Here is a 24277-nt window from a genome sequence, read left to right as displayed (position 1 = left end):
CAGCCTCCCAAAGTGCTGGGATTATAGGCATGAGCCATCGCACCCAGCTAAACTTTTTATACTTATCCGAAAGGGGCATGAATAAAACTGGTTGAGGAAGATGTACCTGCTTGACTTATTTTCCCCTACTTTTTCTGGGCCGTTGGTAATTTTTCTTTCTTCCTGCAGTTAAATTTCTATCTCTCAGTCATCTCCCAGGCTGCACCCTTTTCCCTGATTGGCTTATTATCCTCCAGCCCAGTAGCCAGATCCTGAACCTTTTCTTAAAACCTGCCCTCCCTCTTGGAAAGTCAGCTTTCACAAGGTAACTGTTCCATTAGGGACCCACCCTGTTTAGAGAGTCATCTCCCGTGACTTAACCTTCAGTTACTACACCACTGCATTTATATAAGGTAAACGCTTTTGACTATTTTGTTTGTTCAGTTAGCTTGGTAATCCTTTGGACAGATTAATTGTTTTTATTTATATTGGGTGTCGGCATCTAGAAGTCAGAGACCATGTTTGCTTAAATAACTCTGTATTGTACCTAACACAGTTCTGGGTACAAACAGGCATTTGATAAATGCAGACATTGATTACAGTGTTTGCTAGTTTCTCGAAGGGTGTGTGAGGACCAGATTCACACCAAAGAAACCTTCGGCATGTTTTGCTAGTAAATGCCGTTGGCTCCACTGAGCTGCATGCCCGATTCTGTTCTCTATCCATCTGGCTGCCAGCCTCTGCTGTGAGTCTCCAACTCCTAAGGAAACCTGGACCAAGCAGACTCCCTGTCCCTGCTGCCCCACGTGCTCGACAGCTCTTGTCAGGAGCTTAGCACGCTGTGGCTGGTGGCAGCGAATCCCATTGGTACAGTAAGCTTGTGCATAAGCTCTAGGTAGCATTTTCCAAGCTTATTAAAATTCTTACATGTGTACAGCTTGACTTCTTTAAACCTGGCCTAATTTATTGGGCTTGAACATGTGGCTTAAAGTACTTGAGTGGTGTTGCCTCAAGCCCTGCCCATGATTCAGTCCTCCAGCACCATTCTGACCTTGCGCTCAGGGTGACTTTCAGCAATGGTAGGGAAGCATACTGGATTGATTGTAACATTATTCACTGGGGCATTTAATTAAGTAGACTTTTTTTTCCCATTCACCCAACTTTTAGGAAAAAGAGGCAAATGACCAGAAAATCAGCTGATGTCAGGGAATGTATTCAGAGAACCAACACTGAGATTTTATCCAGGGGTCAGTTTTCCAGCCAGGCTCCTATGACTTCTGCGTGTACCATGGCCTGTAGTGGTACCGGTGTCCTGACAGTTGTGAGTGCCCTCCAGCGAAACACAACTAGGAACACAGCTACAGTCAAACAAGTTGAGCTTATTGCTTATTGCAGTGAGGGAGAATGCACACCGAAGGGCACCATGGGGTGAGCCAGTATAGGGTTTGGGCTTGTGTAGTGATTTGGGGACTTTGCCCTGGATTAGATGCTGTCAGGAAATGGGTAATTCTGTCATTTAATGTTTTAATAAATTGTATCTATAGGGAGAGTAGATTAAAGTGGTGCCAAAGCTGAAATTGAAGAAGAAGCAATAGTCACTTGTTAGCTGGGAGAGGAGGATGTTTGGTATTTTGTGGCTTGGACAGTGTTCATGTTTTGTCTGTGTTCGGATATTGCAGAGTGGTCTTGTTTTTGCCTTCATCCATCATGGTCACAGAGTGGCCTTGTCTGATGTTGGTGTTGATGTTCGAAAGGAGAGGACCAAGGACTGGTTGATAGTACCAGGCCAGCGCCCAGGTATCAGGAGCTGCTTTTCTCTTGCTCACAACTAGTGAGTAGTGACCCTCTGGCACTGACAGGTCATCATTCATCTTTCATCTAGGACAGAAAAGCTATTGTTTTTTATTGTAACAACAGCATAACATTAAAATAGGATGGCGTAAATAAAAAAAATTTCCAATCGCAACTACTTTCATTTTTCTTTGTTCCCTTCTGGTCTTTCTCCATGGATGTTTGTTTGCCAAGTATGCCAGAGCATGCCAGTTATACACGTGATTACATTTTAAAAAAAATTTTAATTTTATCATAAAATATTTATTAATTCAACAAAGATTTATTAAGCATTTTCTGTGTGCTAGGTACTACTCTTAAGCTCATACAGTTCCCATCCCACTGGGAAGATAGACAATAAACAGATGAATAGGAAATATAATTTCAGCTAGTGATGAGTACCCTGAAGAATATATGCTTCTCCTAGCATAGGTGGATGAAGTAGCCATAGGCATCAGTTGCTGTTAGCCTCCTGTTTCTACCCTCGATGGTGGTACACGGGCTCCACAGTGCATCATGGGTGAATGGGCAGTATGTTGGTGACAGACAGTGACTCCGTAAGCAGACAAGAGCATGACAGTGGTGGGACTCGAGGCAGGGAGTTTCCACACTAGGAGTGCTTGGACCCAGACAGGGTGGGGTTGGCATTTGTAAAGGAACTTTGCTTTTTTTGTTGTTCCTGTAGACAGAAGGTGGGAGAGGTCTGCAAGTGACATATAAACTTAGGTGTTTGGTAACTGCAGGATGTCTGTGTTGAAAGAACAAAATGTAAGGTAGAAATGTGGGTGTAAGTGTCCCATAAAGACAGATTTTGTTATGCATTGACATGTATGAGATGAACTGGAAGCTTACAAAATCTGAGGAAATTTTAAGCTTAAAAGTAGGTGCAGAAGGTGAGGCTTTGGAACCTAGGAAATAACTACTACAGGTGCCAGCAGGTGGAGCCCTCCAGGGCGGGAGCCCAGCCAGGCCAGGCAGCAACACCCCCTTTCTGCCCTGCAGAAGGCTGTCCCTGTTCTTTCACTCCTGAATACCTGGGGCCACCCTTGTTCAGCCTGGAAATAAGCTCAGGATCAGGACTAGGTAAGTGGCAGTGACTGGGCACCTGGGTGAATGATAAATTTTGTGTGTAGGACATGAGGAGTTTCCAATGGTGATTCAGGAGGAAGGGACCAAGCTTTATGAGAATCAGCTGTGGTTCTCTGCAGAGGCGCTCCTGGGCCCTGTCTCTGCTTTCTTTGGTGGGCCTGCCCAGCAGGGCATTCAGTCGTATTGGATGGAATCAGATGAGCTGGTTGATATTCAGGGCAAGGTCCAAGCTTTATTGGTTCTGTATCTTGTTCGACACCCTCACCTTTTGGTTGCTGTGCTGCTGCCACTGAAGCTTTCTGGAGCTTCAGCGGGAGGGAGGAGGAGTGCTTTGGGCGCACAGGCTGGGTTGGTGGTACTCGGCACATCCTAGCAGCAGTAGCACCATATGTGACTTTGGGGTTTGTAAAATGTTTCTTTTCCTGTGCCCACAGAGATTCCCGCATAGAGCAGTTCAAAGTTACTGTTGCTGCCTTACTTTATAAAAATGTTTTATTGAGGAATTTGATAATAGGCTTATGTTGAACATTTTGAAACACTTAGTGAAGTCAAAGGCTTGATGATACCAGAAGAAAGACAACTGCTGATGAAAGTCATAACAATCCTCCACAGGATATTGGTGGAGGTCTCGATAGCTCTCATTGTGAATGAATTAGTTTGGGTTTGATTGTTCTTTGTTGTGCACATCAAAGTTATGAGTGAGTAATGCATCTGTGCACTCTTGAAAGAGGATATTTTACCTGTGGAGGGTAGGGAAGTACTCCCAAAGAGGATGCCTGTGGCCTGGGCGTCATATGGATTAGAAAATGTCATTTTGTGCTGGGCACAGTGGCTCACACCTATAATCCCAGCACTTTGGGAGGCCGAGGCAGGTGGGTCACCTGAGGTCAGGAGTTCAAGACCAGCCTGGCCAAAATGGCGAAACCCCTTGTCTACTAAAAATACAAAAATTAGCTGGGTGTGGTGGAAGGTGCCTGTAATCCCAGCTACTTGGGAGGCTGAGGCAGGAGAATGGCTTGAGCCTGGGAGGCGGAGGTTGCTGTGAGCAGAGATCACGGCACTGCACTCCATCCTGGGCGACTGAGTACTCCATCTCAAAAAATAAAATAAAATGTCGTTTTGATTTTAAAGTATAATCTAATATTTGTGTGTCTGGCACCAGGTAAAGTGAAAACTCGTATGGCTATCACACACACTAGCTTGCATTTAACATGTGCCCATGATTGGCTTTGTAACCACAGCAGACTAGAAACCTGAGAAAGTGTTCATAATTTTCATTGGAATAGAATAGAGACACTCATATTTTAGCAAACTTTACCTAAAATGTGAGACGCTAGTAAAAATATCTGTGTAGTGTTCATGTTGGTGTTCCCTTTGGAGTTCTTCCTGAGCAGGACCATGTTGATGCTCCCAGGAGGTGGCTAGAATGTCAATGTTGGCGTCCACCAGGGTAGGGGAATAAGAGCCTGAAATGTTATCATTTGGAGCTTTGTTGCTGCTGCTTGTGTTGTACAATAGGTCTAGACCTGGTGTGTATTTGTAAAAACGCGTGCAATAGATAGATGAGGAATGTAAAACAGGTGTCAACAATGCAAATATGACACCACACTGCACTGTGAAAACACCATGGTCCTTACAGCATCCTTTAATAAAAATGGACTTTTAACTGCATCATTTTCTCTTAGTCGTGTAGTAAATCTTCTGTTTACAGAACTTAGCCTGAGTATTTTGAAAAAGTCAAGCAGCCAAGAAGTATGATTTCCTCAACAGTCTTTGTCTTGCCCTTTTACAGATGGAGTAAAATCAGGTGTGTAAAAAATAAAAAAGCAGTTTGAGCTGACGTGAAAGGTATTTCAGATTTATGCTTTGCAGATGATATTGGTATGATTAATGCATTCATTGCCTTTTTTTATTGCTTTTCACAGATAATGTACATGATGCATGGAAAATGTTGTGGGTTTAAATCTGTGCCAGGTTTAGACTGTGAATATCAACAGATGTTATCATATAAATACCATAATTATTATAAAATAAAAAATTTGTCATGAAATGCAGTGACATAAATTTCATTTATGTAAATTGCTTTCATTAGTATAAAACCTTAGTGTAGCTGTTAGGGTTTGTGAAGCACTTTAGATGAGATTAACTTGGTATAAAGTGGTCACAAATGGGTTGCTTTAAATTTAGCTGACAAGAAAATCACACTCAAAACTTAGGAAATTACTGAGGCATTTGCCTGCATTGCTGGTACCGCTTAAATAGGTTGACTATGAATTAATAACAATAGACTGCTGGCTCAATAATTGCAGAAAATAATTGAAAGGAGACCTTAAATAATAACTTGAAAGTATTTTGGTCTTGCTCTTTTCTGTTCTGTTTCTGTTTTTCTTTGGTATGCCTGCCCACTGCTTCAGTACTGCCATTTTCAACAGCTTTTGGGTTTGCACAGCAGGAGTTTTGTCAATAGTTGTGGTGCGTTAGGGCCGTGACACAGAACTTGCATTTAGATGTGTCAGAATACAAATATTGGGTGCCTGATGGAGCAGCTGTAGCAGCTGAACAGCCACTATGTTCTTAGCAGAAACAGTGCTGCAGTCACATTCCTGTGGCTGGGTAGCGGCCAGTTGCATTCTGCCCTCAGGAGGGATTTGGTCCAGCAGTGTGGACAGGTGGCTGAGGTTCTTCTTCCTGGCTTTGAGCTCTCTGTGTTGTGCTCTTTCTCTTACATCCTTTTAAACAAAACAAAGCAGTAATATTCTCTCCCCTGTGTTGCAGAGAATTACTATTATATTGCGCTTTTGATCTCGGTTGGAGTGGGGCATTCTGACTCATTTACTGAATTTCGCAGAAGGACACTAAACCAGATTGAGATCATGGAATTACTTGTGGTCATACTGGGTCATGTCACAGTCACCAGATGCCAGACTCACATCTCTGGTTCCCACAGCAACATTTTTAGATCCTACTGTGACATAGAAAGGTTGTTTTTTTGTTTTTGTTGTTTTAGGCGAGATCTTGTTTTCCAAGGACTACTTGCTGGATTAGTTTTCTCCCTTAAATGGGTTTTACCATACTTCCCAGAGGAAGGGAATATTCGCCAGCTGAAACAAACAAAGCTGTACTTGTTTGGGAGTAGCCCAGGTATCACTGTTGAGCAATCAAAGGTCATTTAATTGTATCATTAAAATCAATCCTATCAAAACAGCAAATGCTGCTGTTGACTCTGTTTGCTCATGTGCTCTCTGCCAACAGGGCAGGATGCAGGCTTTTTTTTTTTTTTTTTTTTTTTTTTTTTGAGATGGAGTCTCACTCTGTCACTTAGGCTGGAGTGCAATGGTGTGATCTTGGCTCACTGTAACCTCCACCTCCCAGGTTCAAGCGATTCTCCCGCCTCAGCCTCTCAAGTAGCTGGGATTACAGGCACCCGCCACCAAGCCTGGCTAATTTTTTTTATTTTTAGTAGAGATGGCATTTCACCATGTTGGCCAGGCTGGACTTGAACTCCTAAGCTCAAGTGATCCGCCTGCCTTGGCCTCCCAAAGTGCTGGGATTACAGGCGTGAGCCCAGCTGCTGAGGCTTTTTGCTATATCATACATCAAACTGACTTCAAGTGCTCTGTTCTTGCCATCGCAGCCCTGTCTGTGGACATGCACCAGGTGTGTGGAGCAGCCCCAGGCTGGCTGGGCCAGGAGTCACATGGTGTGGTTCTGTCAGGATTAGTGAACCCAGCGGAGCTGTTGGGCTTGCATCCACTGAGGGGCAAGTGCCGCTCTGGATCCAAGGTGCGGAAGGAGGAAGATGCAACAGAAGGACTTGGTTTCATTTCTGTCCAGAAGATCTCCTAGTTTTGTTGGGGAGGTGGCACATCTGAATTGCACAAGGTGACTGATTTTTTCATCTCACCATGTTAGTCAGGTACTAAAATGTGAAGTGCTGTGCTAATGAGCCCCAGGAGGTGCACTCCAGGGTGGCTGCTGCCTGCAGAAGGGGGGTTTCGAGTTGGTTCTTGAAAGTCCGATATGTGGTTGTAAGGGAAGGCACTAAGGGAGGCGTTAGCAGGTGGCATAGGTCAAGGACAGGGAGTAAGAGGACGTACCTTGTCTGCAGTGTGCTAGGAAATGAGGGTCCTAAGATGGGTTCAGTGAGCTGGGCTACAGAGTACGGTGCCGGGGTTCCTGTGGTGTACTCTCCTGGGGTAGCTTTCCCACCAGTTTAGGGTGTCTGAAAGCAAACTCTTGTCTCTCTAACTGTCCTTCAAATGGCTTGTTCCTCTCAGGAGCTGCACCACCGTCCTCTAAAGCACCTAGACCTGAAATGGAACAATTATCCTGGTGATGTGTTACCAAGAACTGGTCAGTCGTCCTGTAGTGCCTTTCACAGGACTGCTGCTGGCCTGGATACAGCTGCCTTCCCTCTAGAGTTCTGGTAGGAGCTCCCTGGCCACATGTTACATTTAGGCTCTCCTTGCTCCCACTGGCCTGCGTGCCACTTTGTCATGAGCAAGTTGGTCTCTGCTCAGATAATCTCACTGCCTTCCGATTATATTTTATAGGGCATGCTTCATCTTCTCAGAGGTTTTCAAAGCTGCCCACAGCCCAGCCCTAAGCCTACCTCGAATTACTTTGCAAGAAGCCTCTTTCCTCAGAGATTAGAACTGTAATGTACATGAGAGGTCACCTAGTCATCCCTTTAACTGAAGAAGTGGGGAAAACAAGGCTCAAGGCCACAAAAATTAGTGGCCATGCTGGAATTGGAACCAAGACGCTTTCCATCTCAGTTCAGTGTTTTTTTTGTTTTTGTTTTGTTTTGTTTTTAGAGATGGGGTCTTGTTCTGTCACCCAGGTTGGAGTACAGTGGCATGATCATATCTCACTGCAGCCTGGAACTCGTGGGCTCAAGCAGTCCCCCTGCCTCAGTCTCCTGTGTAGCTGGGATTACAGGTGTGAGCCACCACACCCAGCTCCTCAGTTCAGTTCTTTTCTTCCTTTATTCAAACTGTTTTTCTCCTTTCCATGCTCCATCTCACCCTATCCTGCCCCTTCTGTTCACATCCCACCTATTTCTAGAAAGTTTTTCTTGATTTTTATGCACTTAACAATAAGGAGTTATTGAACACTTACTGTAGGCTAGACACTGTGCCAGACACTGAGGTATAGCAGTTAACAAAGCCGGTACTGTCCCCATCCTCACAGAGTATACAGTGTAGTGGGGGAGGGAGAATGTAAACAAAGAAAAAAGTGAATATATAATTACAAGTTATGCTGAGTGCCAGCAAGGAAAATATTAACAGCAAATGGTTAGTGAACACTTAAACTAGGGGCCATGGCACTGTGGGAAGGACTTTACATGTATTCACTCATTTAATCTTCACAGAACCCTATGAAATAGATTTTCCAAATTTTACAGAGGAGGAAACTGAGACTTAGACTAAGCGACTTGCCCAAGGTCTCACAGCTAGTAAGTGTGGAGTCAGGATTGGATTCCAGGCAATCCATACTGTTAGTGGCTCAGATACTGCCTCTGCATCAGAAAGGGCTGCTGTGAGAGAGAATAATGGGAAGACCTAATTCTCTTTGAGGATCATGGTCAGGGAAGGAATAAGCTGATGCAATTGAAAAGACCAATCAGAGGATAGAGTAGAGGGGAAAGAAGTTAAATCAAGGAGAGTAGTAAGGAGGCTGTCACATCTTTCCAGGTGAGAGATCATCACTGGGGTGGACATAGCATGAGATTGTGAACTGGGACAGTGACAGAGGAGAGGTGGAGAAGTATAGAGCCTGGAGCTTTAGGAGTTTACATGAGCAGAAACCAGTGGTAGCACACATAATTCTTATAGAAAATGCAGATATAAAGAGAATACTCACGTTTCTCTGACTAGGAGTGGTAATGGATGGTAAGGAAGAAGAGTGAAGGGTATTAAGAATGACTCCTAGGCTGGGTGCAGTGGCTCAAGCCTGTAATCCCAGCACTTTGGGAGGCCAAGACAGGCGGATCACGAGATCGGGATATCGAGACCATCCTGGCTAACGTGGTGAAACCCCGTCTCTACTAAAAATACAAAAAAGTTAGCTGGGTGTGGTGGCGGGTGCCTGTAGTCTCAGCTACTTTGGAGGCTGAGGCAGGAGAATGGCATGAACCTGGGAGGCAGAGCTTGCAGTGAGCCGAGATCGCGTCACTGCACTCCAGCCTGGGCGACAGAGCAAGACTCCGTCTCAAAAAAAAAAAAAAAAAAAAAAAAGAATGACTCCCAGATTTCGGGCCTGGAGGAAATAGGTGGCTGGAAGTGATATTTACTGAGCTGGGGAAGTGTGGGAGAGGAATGGGTTTGGGATGCAGGGATCAAGATTACTGGTTTGGACACTGTTACATGGGAGTGCTGTGAGACTTCCAAATGTCAACTTCCAGAAAATTTATGTCTGAATTAGAAAGCCAGAGGTAAGGTCTGGGTTGGAGATAACTGGAGAATCATAGGTATGTATGGAAAAAAGCCAAGGTAATAGATGAGGTGACTCAAGAAGAAATTATAGTGGGAGAAGAGAGGATGGCTCAGGACTTGGTCCATTTAGGGGTGAGTTAGAAGAAGAGGAGCTGGCAAAGACAAGAAAGATTTGTTAGAGAAATGGAAAAAGGCTGCTGGGTCATGCCTGTAATCCCAGCATTTTGGGAGGCCAAGGCAGGAGAATTACTTGAGGCCAGGAGTTTGAGGCTGCAGTGAGCTGTGATTGTGCCACTGCACTGCAACCTGGGTGATAGAGCGAGACCTTGTCTCAAAAAAAAAAAAAAAAAAAAAAAGGAAGAAAATCAGGTCAGTGTCATGTCACAGAATCCAAAAGAATATGGTGTTTCAAAAGGAGGGAAGTATCAATTCTGCTGAGACACCAAGAAAGATGAGTACCAGAGGACAGCATGGAGGACATCAGTGACCATAGCAAAGATGGTTTCGGTGGGTGGGGCACAGGCCAGCCTGGAGAGGAGGTGGAGCTCATATGCTTTATACAGATCTGATAGTCTCAGACATTAGTCTGTTGTCTTTCTTTCTATTCAGAATTCACTCCTAGAGTTATCTTATACTTGTTTATGGTGTTCTTTCAGGCTTATTTTTTAAATTAAAAAAATTGTTTTTAGAGATGGAGTCTTCCTCTGTCATCCAGGCTTGAGTACAGTGGTGTGATTGTAGCTCACTGCAGCCTCCGACTCCTGGGCTCAAGTGATCCTCCTGCCTCAGCCTCCCAAGTAGATTGGACTACAGGCACATGCCACCATGCCTGGCTAATTTTTAAAACATTTTTTGTAGAGACAAGGTCTCACTATGTTGCCTAAGTTGGTCTTGCACTCCTGACCTCAACAATCCTCTCACCCCAACTTCCCAAAATATTGGGATTATAGGCATGAGCCATTGTTCCCAGGCCAACCTTGTTTTGATATTAATTAAACATCTTAGAGCTTTGATATAGGGCCTATCAATGTTAGAGCCAGAAAGGATGGGGCAACTGAAGCCCAGGGGTAATGTGGTTTGCCCAGGGTGACAACAAACTAGTGGCAAAGTTAGGACGAGACTGAATGCAACTTAGATTATGAACAGGGTCGTGTAACTGTTTACCTATGTCTCTCTCCAGCTAAGGTGTAAGCACCTTGAGGACAGAGACTTGGGTTGTACCTGTGTACATCTCCCATAGTACCTGGCCCAAGGTTACCTAGTTGTATTTTGAATGCATGAGGGCCCCTGATTTGGTTCACCATGGGTGATCCTAGTCAATGTACTTAGCCCCAGGAGAACATAGCGTTTCATCTTTTGTTCCCTACAGGATACATACAACCCTCTCTCACTGGGGACTTTTCCTCTCACTCATCTCCTCACTCTTAGACATCGATGATTCCTAATGGTGACCAGCTTATCTGGCTACTAAGTTGCCGTGTCTGAGAGATGAGAGAGAATGCTCTGTAGTGCCACAGGGCGCTTCCGAGAACTGCAGCATTGATTGTGCCTTTGTTCTGCATGCAGTATTGAGACATCAGAGAAGAAAATGGGCTGCTCATGGTGTCTCTAGTCAATTGCCTCCAATCATGAGAGACTAAGACTGGCATTCAGTATTTTAGCACCACAGTTTCAGCCACCCACAACCGCAGCAGCCACAATCGGTTGAGAATATTGATGTCCTGAGGACCCGTGGCAGATTCTTCTAAGACTCGACCAAATACCACACTGGGAGGCTGCCACAGGCCTGTTCGCTGGCTATCCATTAGACATTCATTTCTGTTTCAAGACAATTCTTTAATCTCAAATTCTTTCTTTTCTTTTCCTTTTCTGTGACCACTGGTTCAGCATTCTTGGCTGATTTTTCTTTTTCTTTTTTTTTTTTTTGAGACAGAGTCTCGTTCTGTCGCCTAGGCTGGAGTGCAGTGGCATGATCTCGGCTCACTGTAACCTCCACCTCCCAGGTTCACGCCATTCTCCTGCCTTAGCCTCCTGAGTAGCTGGGACTACAGGCATCCGCCACCGTGCCTGGCTAATTTTTTTGTATTTTTAGTAGAGACGGGATTTCACCACGTTAGCCAGGATGGTCTCGATCTCCTGACCTCGTGATATGCCCGCCTTGGCCTCCCAGCACTTTGGCCACCCGCGCCCGGCCTTCTTTTGCTTTTTTTAAAAATCTTGGTGGTGTGCTATAAAGAAAAGCTAAAATATATTGGCAGTATTTTTGAGGAATTAATTTTAGAAATTTGGATATAAAAATGTTGCTTTAAGGTCATTCTGTACACAGGTAACTCTTAATATTGCATCATTTATCTGAAATGCAGCCAAATCAGTTTTCTTTGTGACAGATTAGAGGGTTACAAAGTATTTTATGAACTAATGAGTGTTTGAGTGTTTATTGGGTGTAGTAGCTCACTGTTAGGTGACCTATGAAATAACATAGGTTGTTTCATTGAAGCTTCCCAGCAGCCTTCTAAAGTTAGGTGTTCGTATCCCCATTTTGCTAATGGTGGAAAAGTCAGGGAAGTTAAAGAGCTTGCTCAAACTTACAGAGGAAGTGGGCAGTGGGACCATCATTCCAAGGCCAGATATCCCACCCTAAGGTGACCCCCTCTTTTCTTAACACAAGTCTGTGTTTTGAAGGATTGTGGAATAACAAAGGATGTGGATTGCACTTTTGTTTAGGAATGTCTTGGAGCTTTGAATGGGCAACTCTGCTATTCAGAATTGAGTCTGTTTCTTCTGTTTAGGAAGAAATGTTTATTTTGGAGTGCTTAAAGGAGGCTATATGTTATTTTCATGTTTTGAAGAAAAAGATTGCCAGCTACTGAAAGGAATTTGACTTGTAAATTGATACATGGTTCCCTATGCCCTACCCTGAAAGCATTAGTTTATAATACTGGATTGATCAGTGATCCGTTCTAAGTCTATTACAGATTGGAGGTGAGCTTCTGCCTAGAGGGGAAAGTCACTTCCAGTTAGGTCTGCAGAGAGCAGCTGAAAACTATTTGGAGAATTGGAACTCTGCATAGAGAAGATAAATATTGAAGCCACTAACCATATAGCTGTGGATACAGATGTAAAGAAGAGAGGGCCATTTTAATTCTGAGTTTCTTTAAAAAAAATTTTTTTTGTTTCTTTTTATTGTTTTTTAAGAGAGGAGGTCTCTGTTGCTTAGGTTGGAGTGCAGTGACATCATCATCGCTCACTGTAGCCTCAAATTACTGGGCTCAAGCTATCCTCCTATTTCTGCCTCCTAAGTAGCTGGGACTATAGGTGCATGCCACATTGTCTGGCTATTTTATTTTATTGTTTTGAGGTGGAATCTTGCTCTGTCATCCAGGCTGGAGTGCAGTAGTGTGATCTCAGCTCACTGCAACCTCCGCCTCCTGGGTTCAAGCGATTCGCCTGCATCAGCTTCTCAAGTAGCTGGGATTATAGTCATGTGCCACCACGCCCAGCTAATTTTTGTATTTTTAGTAGAGACGGGGTTTCACCATGTTGTCCAGGCTGGTCTCGAACTCTTGACCTCAAGTGATCCCCCTGCCTTGGCCTCCCAAAGTGCTGGGATTATAGGCATAAGCCATGCCCAGCCCTGGCTAATTTTTTAATTTTACTTTTTTTTTTGCAGAGATGGGATCTCACTGTGTTGCCCAGGCTGGTCTTGAATTCCTGGCCTCAAGTGATCCTCCCATCTTGGCCTCCCAAAGTGCTGTGATTACAGGTGAGAGTCACCACACCTGGCCAATTCAGAGTTTCTTAAAGTATGATTCTGTTATGTAAGCTTGTGGGTGAGTCTCTTCCATTTTTCTATGTGTTTAAAACTGCAAGCTTTGAATAGAAGAGTTTAGCATTTATAGGTTACTCATACTCCACAGAGATCCACCAGGCCTCTCATTCTAATAGGAATGATACCCTCCTGTTAACATTTGAGTGGCATGTTTGACTGGTAAATAAAATTTTTTATGATTACATAATATGTTTTATAATTTGGAAAAACAGAAAAGTATAAAGAAGAAAAATATAACTGTAATCTTTCTACTCACTTAAAAACAGTACCTGTGAATGTGTATTTGTGTGAATGTTTATGTATGTATATATATTTGGGATCATATTATAGATACTTTTTGGTCAGTTGCTTTTTTCATTTCATGTATAGTGAATATTTTCACATCAGTAAAATATTTTACCTCATGATTTTTTGTTTTCTTTTTTGTGATAGGATCTCACTGTGTCACCTAGGCTGGAGTGCAGTAGCGCCATCTCAGCTCACTGCAGCCTCTATCTTCTGGTTTCAGATGATCCTCCTACCTCAGCCTCCTGAGTAGCTGGGACTACAGGCATGTTCCAGCTGGCTAATTTTTGTATTTTTTGCAGAGACTGGGTTTCGCCATGTTGCCCAAGCTGGTCTTGAACTCCTGGGCTTAAGCAGTTCACCCACCTCAGCCTCCCAAAGTTCTGGAACTGTAGGCATGAGCCACTGCGGCTGGCTTACCACATGATTTTGAATGGTGGGAGATATATAAATTATTCCATTGAACAAAAAAGCCATATTTAGTTTAGCCCATCCCTTTCTACAGTAATCGTCCTCACGGAAGAGGCTTTGTGAGTCCACCTTTTCTAAATGCTCCGTATTAATGCTGTCAGTTGGACACAAAAGTGTCAGGGAGCTGTACCAGGTGGTTCTTGCTAAAGATACTCAGGATCTCTATGCCCATTGAGATCAGGCATAGATCCACTCACCTGTTAAAAAAGTAAATAGAAATCATCACCTAGATAGAATTGATCCACTGAAGCTAAAAAAATCAAGCCCTTCAAGTTACTTGAGACAGCCAGAAGGAAAATGTTATGTTATAGGGCTTTGTAGCCACCATTCTCACAGCTTAGTGCAATGGTGTAGGAAATATTTTCACAGAAATGTTTCTCTTTTAGAGAGTTTTTTCAGATAAAGAAGGCTTGTTTAATTCAGGAAGAGTTATTTCATAGGAAATTAAATCTTTGTAAATCCTCTATCACATTTCCACACTTGCTAGTTCTGTGGCAAATGATGGCTTTCAAGTGGTTCAGGAAGGGTTTCTTGAAAGCAAACAATTCCATGTTTTATATGTATTTGTGTTTTTATTTTTGAATTGGATGAGTTAAAAGACATGTACTTTCCCTTTGTATTTGTCTCTGGGTGATGTTGCTGGTTCTCAAACTCAGAATGGGAATTAATTACTTATAATGATTTTTAAAAAAAAATTTCACTTGGTGAAAATGTTTTCTTGGACCTGATGAATGACCCCAAAGAACTTTTACAACACAACCAGTGAGGTTGGGCAGGCGCTGGAGAGTGGCTGCTGCTTAGAGATCAGTAATTGTTACATCATGGTTTGGTACGCTCAGTAGTGTCTAATCAGGTCGTGTGCTTGGGAACCATGAAATAATTCTCTTTTCAAGTCTTAGTGCATCATTTTTTCCGACATTGATCAAAGATTGGAAAACTAGTATTATATTTGTAGCCAGGGTATTCATAACTGTCTTGCATTCTTAATCTTTTGGCTTTTTGGTTGAAATACATCTACGCCTCTTAAATATTGAAAGCATAATATCCTTTAACCTACAACTGCAGAGTTAAAATGAATTTTATGTGAAATATTTAGTTGTGGACCACATCTTCAGCTTTTTATATGCCACAGTGGTCTTGTTTTTTTCCCTTCCATTGTCTGATAGTGAGGTCATTTTCAGTCCTCTGAGAAATTCTATTCCCAGCCAGATGCGGCTCATATATTAAAAGTAGCACCTGTGGCTAATATCACAGCAGCTTACCATAAATTTACATGGTAACTAGGATTATATCTGTCAAGACTGTTAAAAAACATCTAGATTTAATTTGATTTCCAGTATTGTAGAAGCTATCCAACATTTTGCTTCATAACTATATTTTAAAAGTTAAAAATCACTCCATTGTTAAGTTTTATAGCACTCCTAGTGCCCATTAAGTTGATTTGTTCAATGGAGGTCAGAGTAAAGCAACTTGGCTACATTAAGATCGGAAACCAACCCATTTGTGACAAATTTAGTCCTTTCGTGTGAATCTTCTCAATGTTTCTGCACTGATTGGATTCAGGTGTAGCTTATGTCAGTAGCATTTAACCTCAAAAGAATGAGCAATCTGATTGGGTTGTTGTAAATTATGAAGCATTTTGCTTTTGCGGGTTTAAATGTAACTGTTGCCTCTGCTGCCCGTGCCTGACTGCACCACTGCATCTGCCTAAACACGAGTGGTTTGGGTTTGAAGACATCTCAGAAAATTGGGGTACATGCCCTCATCCCTTTCCCTCCTTTATGTGACCTTCCTAAACTCCTTTATTCCCCATTATCCTTTGAGTCATCTCCCACATGTTACGATTTGCACACCTGCAGTTATAAAATTATTTTGGGGTGTCATTATATCATGTTGTTCACCAACTTTCCAGCATTTATGAATACAATAATGATTTACTGTAAATCAAAATCATTTACAAGTTACAGAGAATCTGCTCCTGCAAATAAGAATTGAATGATGAATTTCTTTGGTGTCCTCTCATTTGACATGGGCCCTTAAAAAGAAACTGGTAACATATTTCTTTGTATTTGTAAAATTTAGCTAGCAGTCCAGAATGGAATTAAAGTATTAAGTTCAACTTTCTGGAAATTTTGTGTTTTAAAACATGTTAAAAAATATAAACCAGTTAAGAAATAAGCAAAGTCTGTTTCCTCATTAAGAGGTGCGATTGGCTTGGCAGTCGTCTTGCTCCTGAATGAGACAGTTGTCATGTTAGGTGTTGGTGCTGAGGCTAGGGCAGCATGCATAGCCCTGAGTGCAAATGCCCGCTTTAAGCTGGAACTCAGTGTGGAGGTTCTTTCTGCTCTGTTGATCTTTCTGGAGGGAAGTTATAAGCTGCTTTGGCCTGGGTCTCACTAAGGAAGTGGAATGGCAGCCAAGAATTATTATGCTGAAAATGTTGTGGTGATACAGAAAAGATGATTAGAAGTGAGGCTAAAATTATAATTTAATGTGTTACCAAGTATAATTAGTCACTTAACAGTATAAGAAAATACCATTAATAACTGATTTGGAACCTTGTAAAATATTTCTTGGCGAATTTTGGCATCTTTTTTGTGTACCTAGAATCAGTTGAGCACCGTGGGTAACTTGGGTGCCCTGTTTGTGACCCTGACTTGCTGTGCAGATTCCCCTTGGACATCCGTGGAGAGGAAGAGTGAGAAGGAGGTGGCTGTGCCCAGCCCCGGCCTCTCACACAGACTTCTGGATTGCTTTCCCTCTGCTCCTTCACTCCTTAACAGCTCTCCATGGTTGACCTTTCTATCCTCCCCAGCTGCACTGTATGCTCCTTGAGGGACAGGAGCTGTGACCAGGGCCAGAGCCCAGGAAGGTGCTGGGTACAGGGCAGCAGATGTATATCACATGCTTTCAGGGGCAGACTGTTGGGAAGATTCTGGGATTTCCAAACGTTAAAAGTTTCAGATCCTGCGTGGAAAGTAGAAACGTAAGAAACTGATAACTTGTTTTGCTGACCATGATCCTTTTTCTCTTCAGGTCATCCATTGCAGTATGATTTTGTTTCTAAAGGTATCAGTTGATGTTCTGAAGGGGACGGGATTCATGAAGTGCTGGTGATAAGGCTGCTTGCCACATAGCTACCTTTAAGATCCTGAATTTAGCCTAAAAGGGCCCAGGAGCTGCATCTGTCCAATGGCCAAAGACAGAACCTTAGAAGGTTGATTTTGAGAAGAGAAGACCTGCTTATTTTCAGGGAGAAGCATTATTTCTCTCTTCAATTCAGAGATGAGTTAAATCCTAAAATGATCATTGAAGTGCACCGTGCCGGCTTTTGTCACTCATTAATACCTTAGGTATAGGAAAAATGCCTGTAATTTAAAACCAAATGAGCCAATTTTATAGCACTAAATAGGTATAAAGTACTTCTGCATGCATTGACTTAAAAGGCAATGTTTAGCTTGGTTCTTTCATAATTAACATTCCATGTTGAAAAATGAAAACTGTGGTATTGACTTTATTTTTATTTAGAATTTTGTTTTAAGCTATGTAAAACAGTATTGTGTATTTGCTTTTTCAGATTTCAGATTATAATACATAAACATTTATTTCTTCTAATGAAATCCTTATTTAGCAAATTTTGGCTATTATAATAAGATGGTTACTATTGCTTGAACAGATATCCATTTTACATGAAAATATTTTTTTTCATTTCTTCTATCTACAGATATTTCTTTTTAAAATACATGCAACTTTTTCCTTACTAAAAAAGATGAATTTTATTTGAGAAATCAGTTACTTTGGTATTCTGAGACCAAGTTATAAATCTAATATTACAGTGTTTTAGGACTAAAATTAAGAATAGGTTCTGCTGGTAAATGTTGGGAAGAGGCAAAGAAGAAAGTTACAATACATTGCCTATTTACCAATTAACCATTACCTGCCAAAAGCACATCAGACTCACACAGCGGACATCCGCTAATCCAGTGGTTAGCTGTTCCGGGCTCTAATGCACACTGTTTTACACGTTAACGGTTTTGAAGTTCCAGGCCAAAGCTGACCTTTCACATGTGCTCCGTTCACAGTAGGAATCTCCACTCACTGCTTCCTGTCAGAATGGATTATGGTGACACAGCCCAGGGCCCACTTTGGCTGCAATTAAGTTTTTGATCAGAATTATTTCGTTCACAAACAATCACATTTGTTAAAATGTTACATCTGCCCTGAGAACCACTGGCAGACTCTCAGTTTATCAGTGTGATGTGAGCATAATTCTTCATTTGTTTTTCATAAAATGGCAAACCATCTTATACATGTTATTTAATTTTTTTTTTCTTTTGTTGGTTTCTGCCTTTCATTTCATTGGGTTTGGAAGGAAACTGTGTCTTGAAATTAGTCTGAAGCTGCTTGAAGACTTTGGGAATTTGAATGAAGCTGCTTTTGGTGCAGAACAAAATTATCCAGTTGGGAGCCAAGACTCAAATATTATTTCCAAAAATTGTTGGTGGTGGTTCTGTTTCTCACACGAGGAAACGTTTTAGCCTTGTGAGTGTGGCGTTTGAAGCTCTGCTTCTTGGTCTGCAGTGCCTGTAGCCTCCATGCCTACGATGTCGCTGCCTTTTGGTATTTATCATAAGGCATGTCTCCGGATCCGTCACTGTTGCCATCGACTTTGGTGCCAGAAGTGAAACCAGTCCTGCTTCAGTAGACCTGCCTCTCATGCCTCCTTGCCTTCCTTTTAGAAGTCATTTTCTCACTAAGGAACAGCAGCAGAGACACTGAAGGAACCTTTTCTCTGAATGACCATCTTTTGTCTATGAAATGATGTGGGTATCGGTGGAACTTTTGAGTTTTATAGCTTATTTTCACTATTTGACGAGGGTGTCCTCTCACCCTTTTGTGACCTTCCTATTCTGGAGAGGAGTCTGTGTGCTTGGGAGCTTTATGTGTTGGGTGGGGTGCTTTCGGAACACAGGATTAGAGTTTGGATTAGAGTTTGACTTAGAATGGAAATTAACCTTTGACTTAATTGTGTGTGAGAGTGGAAGAGGGGAAGGGGATAGAGTTAGGAGGCTGTGAAGTTAGGAGTGCTTGAATGCTGTCTGAGAGGTTTAGAAATTTTAATTACTTTAAAAAAATATATGCTTAGAATACTGTTAAAATAATTTTTACCAGGTTTTAAAATATTGCATTAAAACTCAAACCATTTCCCATTTGTTTTGACGTAACCAAACTCATTTATTATGAACTCATAAAGTTACAAGGGGTAAAAGAAAGGTGTTGTACAAAAAACCTTTTTAGCTATAATTTTTTAAGATTTTTAATAAAGTAGGCCCTAGATGCACGTTTAAAGTCCAAAGACTTGACTTAAATGGGATAACGTAAGTACTGGTTATATTAATATGGTCTTCATATTGTCAGATTTGTGAGCAGGCATAAATCTCTTTTCTTAAATCTATTATTATAATTGTTTTTTACTTTTTTAGAAATCATATTTGGAATATACCTGACTATATTTACTATTTAAAGGAAATATATTTAAAGAAAATATTGAATAGTATTAAATTTTGAAAGAAATCCCAACATGTAAACTTCCAAAAATAGACATTCCTAAGTTTCTTTTCCCTGTCATCATTCAGTACCGACTTGTCTTCTTAAAAAGTGGTACTCAGACAGAAGGTGCAGAATTTGTATCTTATTTCAAGCTCATGTTAATGTCGTCATTTTTTATTTCCAGGTTTTGATGTTTTGTAGATTTTTTTTGTTGTTGTTGAGATTCTGAAGTTTTCAGAAGTTTGTGTTTATAACTTTTTTTTTTTTTTTTTTTTTTTTTTTTTTAATTTATTTATTATTATTATACTTTAAGTTGTAGGGTACATGTGCATAACGTGCAGGTTTGTTACATATGTATACTTGTGCCTTGTTGCTGTGCTGCACCCATCAACTCGTCATTTACATCAGGTATAACTCCCAATGCAATCCCTCCCCCCCCCCCTCCCCCTCCCCCTTCCCCCCCCCCCATGATAGGCCCCGGTGTGTGATGATTTCCCCTTCCTGAGTCCGAGTGATCTCATTGTTCAGTTCCCACCTATGAGTGAGAACATGCGGTGTTTGGTTTTCTGTTCTTGTGATAGTTTGCTAAGAATGATGGTTTCCAGCTGCATCCATGTCCCTACAAAGGACACAAACTCATCCTTTTTGATGGCTGCATAGTATTCCATGGTGTATATGTGCCACATTTTCTTAATCCAATCTGTCACTGATGGACATTTGTTGATTCCAAGTCTTTGCTATTGTGAATAGTGCCGCAATAAACATACGTGTGCATGTGTCTTTATAGCAGCATAATTTATAATCCTTTGGTATATACCCAGTAATGGGATGGCTGGGTCATATGGTACATCTAGTTCTAGATCCTTGAGGAATCGCCATACTGTTTTCCATAATGGTTGAACTAGTTTACAATCCCACCAACAGTGTAAAAGTGTTCCTATTTCTCCACATCCTCTCCAGCACCTGTTGTTTCCTGACTTTTTAATGATCGCCATTCTAACTGGTGTGAGATGGTATCTCATTGTGGTTTTGATTTGCATTTCTCTGATGGCCAGTGATGATGAGCATTTTTTCATGTGTCTGTTGGCTGTATGAATGTCCTCTTTTGAGAAATGTCTGTTCATATCCTTTGCCCACTTTTTGATGGGAAGTGTTTATAACTTTTTAAGCCCATGTAATGCATATGGGGCATCTGCTGGGCCATAGGAGGAATCTTCATTTTTGGAGGGTGTTTTTAGGGAAATCGGAAGCAGTCAGGAGAAAGAATGGTGCATAGTGCCCCTGTCTGTTCAAAAAAACCAGAGGCTTCTAAAATCATGGGTAGCATCTACCATGTACAGACAACCTCTAGGCTTAAAACCTTCAATGCATCTAAGGAGGGGACAGCCTTCTGCCTGCAGTGAGCAATAGCTTCACATGAAACACCCAAGAAGGTTCAAAAATACTCTTTCTGGAAAGGTTGATACAGACATCTGTGACTTGGGGTCTGCCTCACAGTATATGAAACTGAAAGATAGACTGGACACTTAACTACCTTAAAGTTTTACTGGAGCTTGTAAAGACACTTCTGAGGTCCCAAATAGGTCCTTTATGCCAGATAGAGCACTCTAGATTCTTTCCCAACCACCATGAAAAACTAGCCCTCTCTTTCTAAACAATATGATTGCTGGCTTAAGGAGACCCCCACTCTGTAATATGAAATTTTTTTTTTTTTTTTTTTATCATCAGGAACATGGCACTTTTTTCCTTATGTTGGCCATCAGGTCACACGGTGGGAAGAACTCCATCTATCATTGGTCCACCTACTTCTTCCCATTATGGGAAGGCTGAGGCTGAGAGGGAGAAGTAACTCTCCCAGGTGAGAGAGCTAGATCTGCACCCAGGCACACCTTCCTTTCTCTATCTGTGGACTTCTGGTGTCACAAGACTATTTGAGTAATTTTCCATTATATTCTGCATGGCCCAGAGAGATTTAAAGTTAAAACAGAGCACCACTCTTGTAAATAAAATGGATTCAAACTCTAACAATTGTAAGGCATGATTTTCCAAGCCTCCGGGGTTTGGGGCAAGTAACTGCTGTGGTTCCTGCGGGCTCCAACCCTGTTGGTCTCCTGAGGCCTGGTTCTCTGGGTTGTACATTTCTTTTAGAACCACCCCAGTTTATTTCTGACCTTGCGCCCATACCCCATAGCCATGGTGCAGCGTATTTGTTTTTTTATAACCCTGGATGTGCAGGTGGTTTTATTTCCCAAGGTTTCAGTAAAGAATGTATCTCGAACACCACGGTAGGAATGGCTCCCAAGTTTGCACTGGGTGCTTGAGGTAAGATTAGGCAGACCCAGAGGGTAGTGGAGACTTTGACCTCATTATGAAACTCTTTAAATATCATAATTTTGAAAACATAAGATATGACTTATTTCAGAGCAACACTCTGTTCTCTAGGCACTAAAGATAGAAATGAATGAAGCTGTTTCTTCCTGACTTCTCAGCCTCCTCACAATCCCTTGGTGAGTGGCCCTCTTCTGGACAAGTGCAGGGGCTGAGTGTGGAGGTTGAGTGTCATGTCCACAGACAAATGTGACAGGAAGAAGTATTTTGAGCATAAGAACTTGGTTCCTGGCTGAGCACGGTAGCTCACGCCTGTAATCCTAGCACTTTGGGAGGCCAAGGCAGGCAGATCATGAGGTCAGGAGATCAAGACCATCCTGGCCAACATGGTGAAATCCTGTCTCTACTAAAAATAAAAAAATTAGCGTGGTGGCACTTGCCTGTAATCCCAGCTACTCGGGAGGCTGAGGCAGGAGAATCGCTTGAACCAGGGAGTTGGAGGTTGCAGTGAGCTGAGATCGTGCCACTGCACTCCAGCCTGGGCAATAGAGTGAGAGTCCATCTCAAAAAAAAAAAAAAAAAAAAGAGAAAAAGACCTTGGTTCCTGAGAAGTCTACTTTGAGGATCTTTCCACAGTACACACTGCCTGCACCTTGGAGGATTTGATGATGATATCCTTGCCATTTCAGTTTTGGTAGGTAGATTGTTTGTTCTGACAGGTTTAATTGTCATTGGTTTGGCACACTAGATCTGAATTAATTGGTTGCTTTAAAAGGTGTTCAGCTAAAGAGGACTTTATCATATTAAATAATGTTTCCCCTGGGAGTTGAAAAAAAGGGATTTTAAAAAACCTTTTCATTTATTCCATAAATCCCCAAGTATAGAATTGCTTCTCTAATTTTGTCTCTGAAACTGCAATGTATATTGGTAGAGAGTTCAAAGAATCTTTATATTCAGAAGGCCTGACTTTAAAAGATGTATGCATGTCTGTCTTCTACGTGAAACCATAGAATGATTTCTAAAAGAGACAGTTACTCGCGCTATGTGAGATTGTGAAGCTTCTAAAAATAAGAAAACCATGGTTCCACATGGAGAATGAGTAGGATGTTTTAATGTTATAAAGTGATTCAGGATACATAATTAAATGAATATTATAACAGTTTTGGAAAAAAGGGCACAGGGAAAAAAACTGCATAATTTTTTTCTTTTTCTAAAACCTGTTGTACTTTATTTATCTCTTATAATTAAATTTAAAAAATAAGGTTATAGGGGCTGAGGCAGGCGGATCCCGAAGTCAGGAGATTGAGACCATCCTGGCTAACAAAGTGAAACCCCGTGTCTACTAAAAAAGTACAAAAAAAAAAAAAAAAATTAGCTGGGTGTGGTGGCGGGCGCCTGTAGTCCCAGCTACTCGGGAGGCTGAGGCAGGAGAATGGCGTGAACCTAGGAGGTGGAGCTTGAAGTGAGCCGAGATCGCGCCACTGCACCACTCCAGCCTGGGCGACAGAGTGAGACTCTCTCTCAAAAAAAAAAAAAAAAAAAAAGATTGTAGGAAACTTATTTTTGCTAAAATTTACTTTTTTTTTTTTTTTTGAAACGGAGTCTTGCTCTGTCACCCAGGCTGGAGTGCAGAGGCGCAATCTCTGCTCACTGCAAGCTCCGCCTCCTGGGTTCACGCCATTCTCCTGCCTCAGCCTCCCGAGTAGCTGGGACTACAGGCGCCCGCCACCTCTCTCGGCTAATTTTTTGTAGTTTTAGTAGAGACGGGGTTTCACTGTGCTAGCCAGGATGGTCTCGATCTCCTCACCTCATGATCCATCCGCCTCGGCTTCCCAAAGTTCTGGGATTACAGACGTGAGCCACCGCGCCAGGCCTAAAATTTACTTTTAAGTAAAAGAAAAAAAAATAGAAAAAGTATAATCTGATATCGGGAATTTGTACCTAAACATGCACACATGGAGACTTTGGAGCTGGACATACGGGACTTGAATTTGCATCCCTGCCTTACTTTTTATGAGGTGCGTGACTCTGGGCAAGTGATTTAACCCCTCAGAGCCTCAGTTCTCTCCTCTGAGGAGAGAATGATAAACCTGTTCACGGGGCTGCAGCGAGTGCCTGGTCCAGAGCAGTTATTTTATAAATGCACATTATATTTTCCCCTCCTCTTCTTAGTCCCTAGAACTGAACGATGAGAATCGGTGGTCAGAGTAATGGCGGTGAGATACACTCAGATCCATAGTCACCAAGAATCGAGTTATGTTCAGAAGGTGCTACTTGATCAGAAAAGATGCTATTCAGATGTTGCCATGTAAATGATGCAAATGAAAAAGTAATTTATGATTAATACCAAAATAGAAAGTAATCAGTGATATCCTGTTCCTTGTGTATACTAGATGATAATATTATTATTAGTTTAAAAAAATTGAACATTACTGTGTATGTGAGGGCACTGTGCTGTGTGATTGGTTCATACCATCTC

General features: G+C 41.9%; 2 protein-coding genes across 2 annotated transcripts in view; one reads left to right on the top strand and one right to left on the bottom strand.

Moving 5' to 3' along the window:
- Window positions 1-24277, bottom strand: part of SAR1B (secretion associated Ras related GTPase 1B) — a 1003791-nt gene that overhangs the window by 315863 nt on the left and 663651 nt on the right. The window lies entirely within an intron of this gene.
- PCBD2 (pterin-4 alpha-carbinolamine dehydratase 2) overlaps window positions 1-24277 on the top strand; it is a 50289-nt gene that overhangs the window by 6247 nt on the left and 19765 nt on the right. The window lies entirely within an intron of this gene.

The sequence above is a fragment of the Macaca thibetana genome, chromosome 6 (genome assembly GCF_024542745.1).
Source record: "Macaca thibetana thibetana isolate TM-01 chromosome 6, ASM2454274v1, whole genome shotgun sequence".
Taxonomy (NCBI): domain Eukaryota; kingdom Metazoa; phylum Chordata; class Mammalia; order Primates; family Cercopithecidae; genus Macaca; species Macaca thibetana.
The sequence above is the reverse complement of the archived record's forward strand: the minus strand, read 5'-3'. Positions and strand labels throughout refer to the sequence as shown.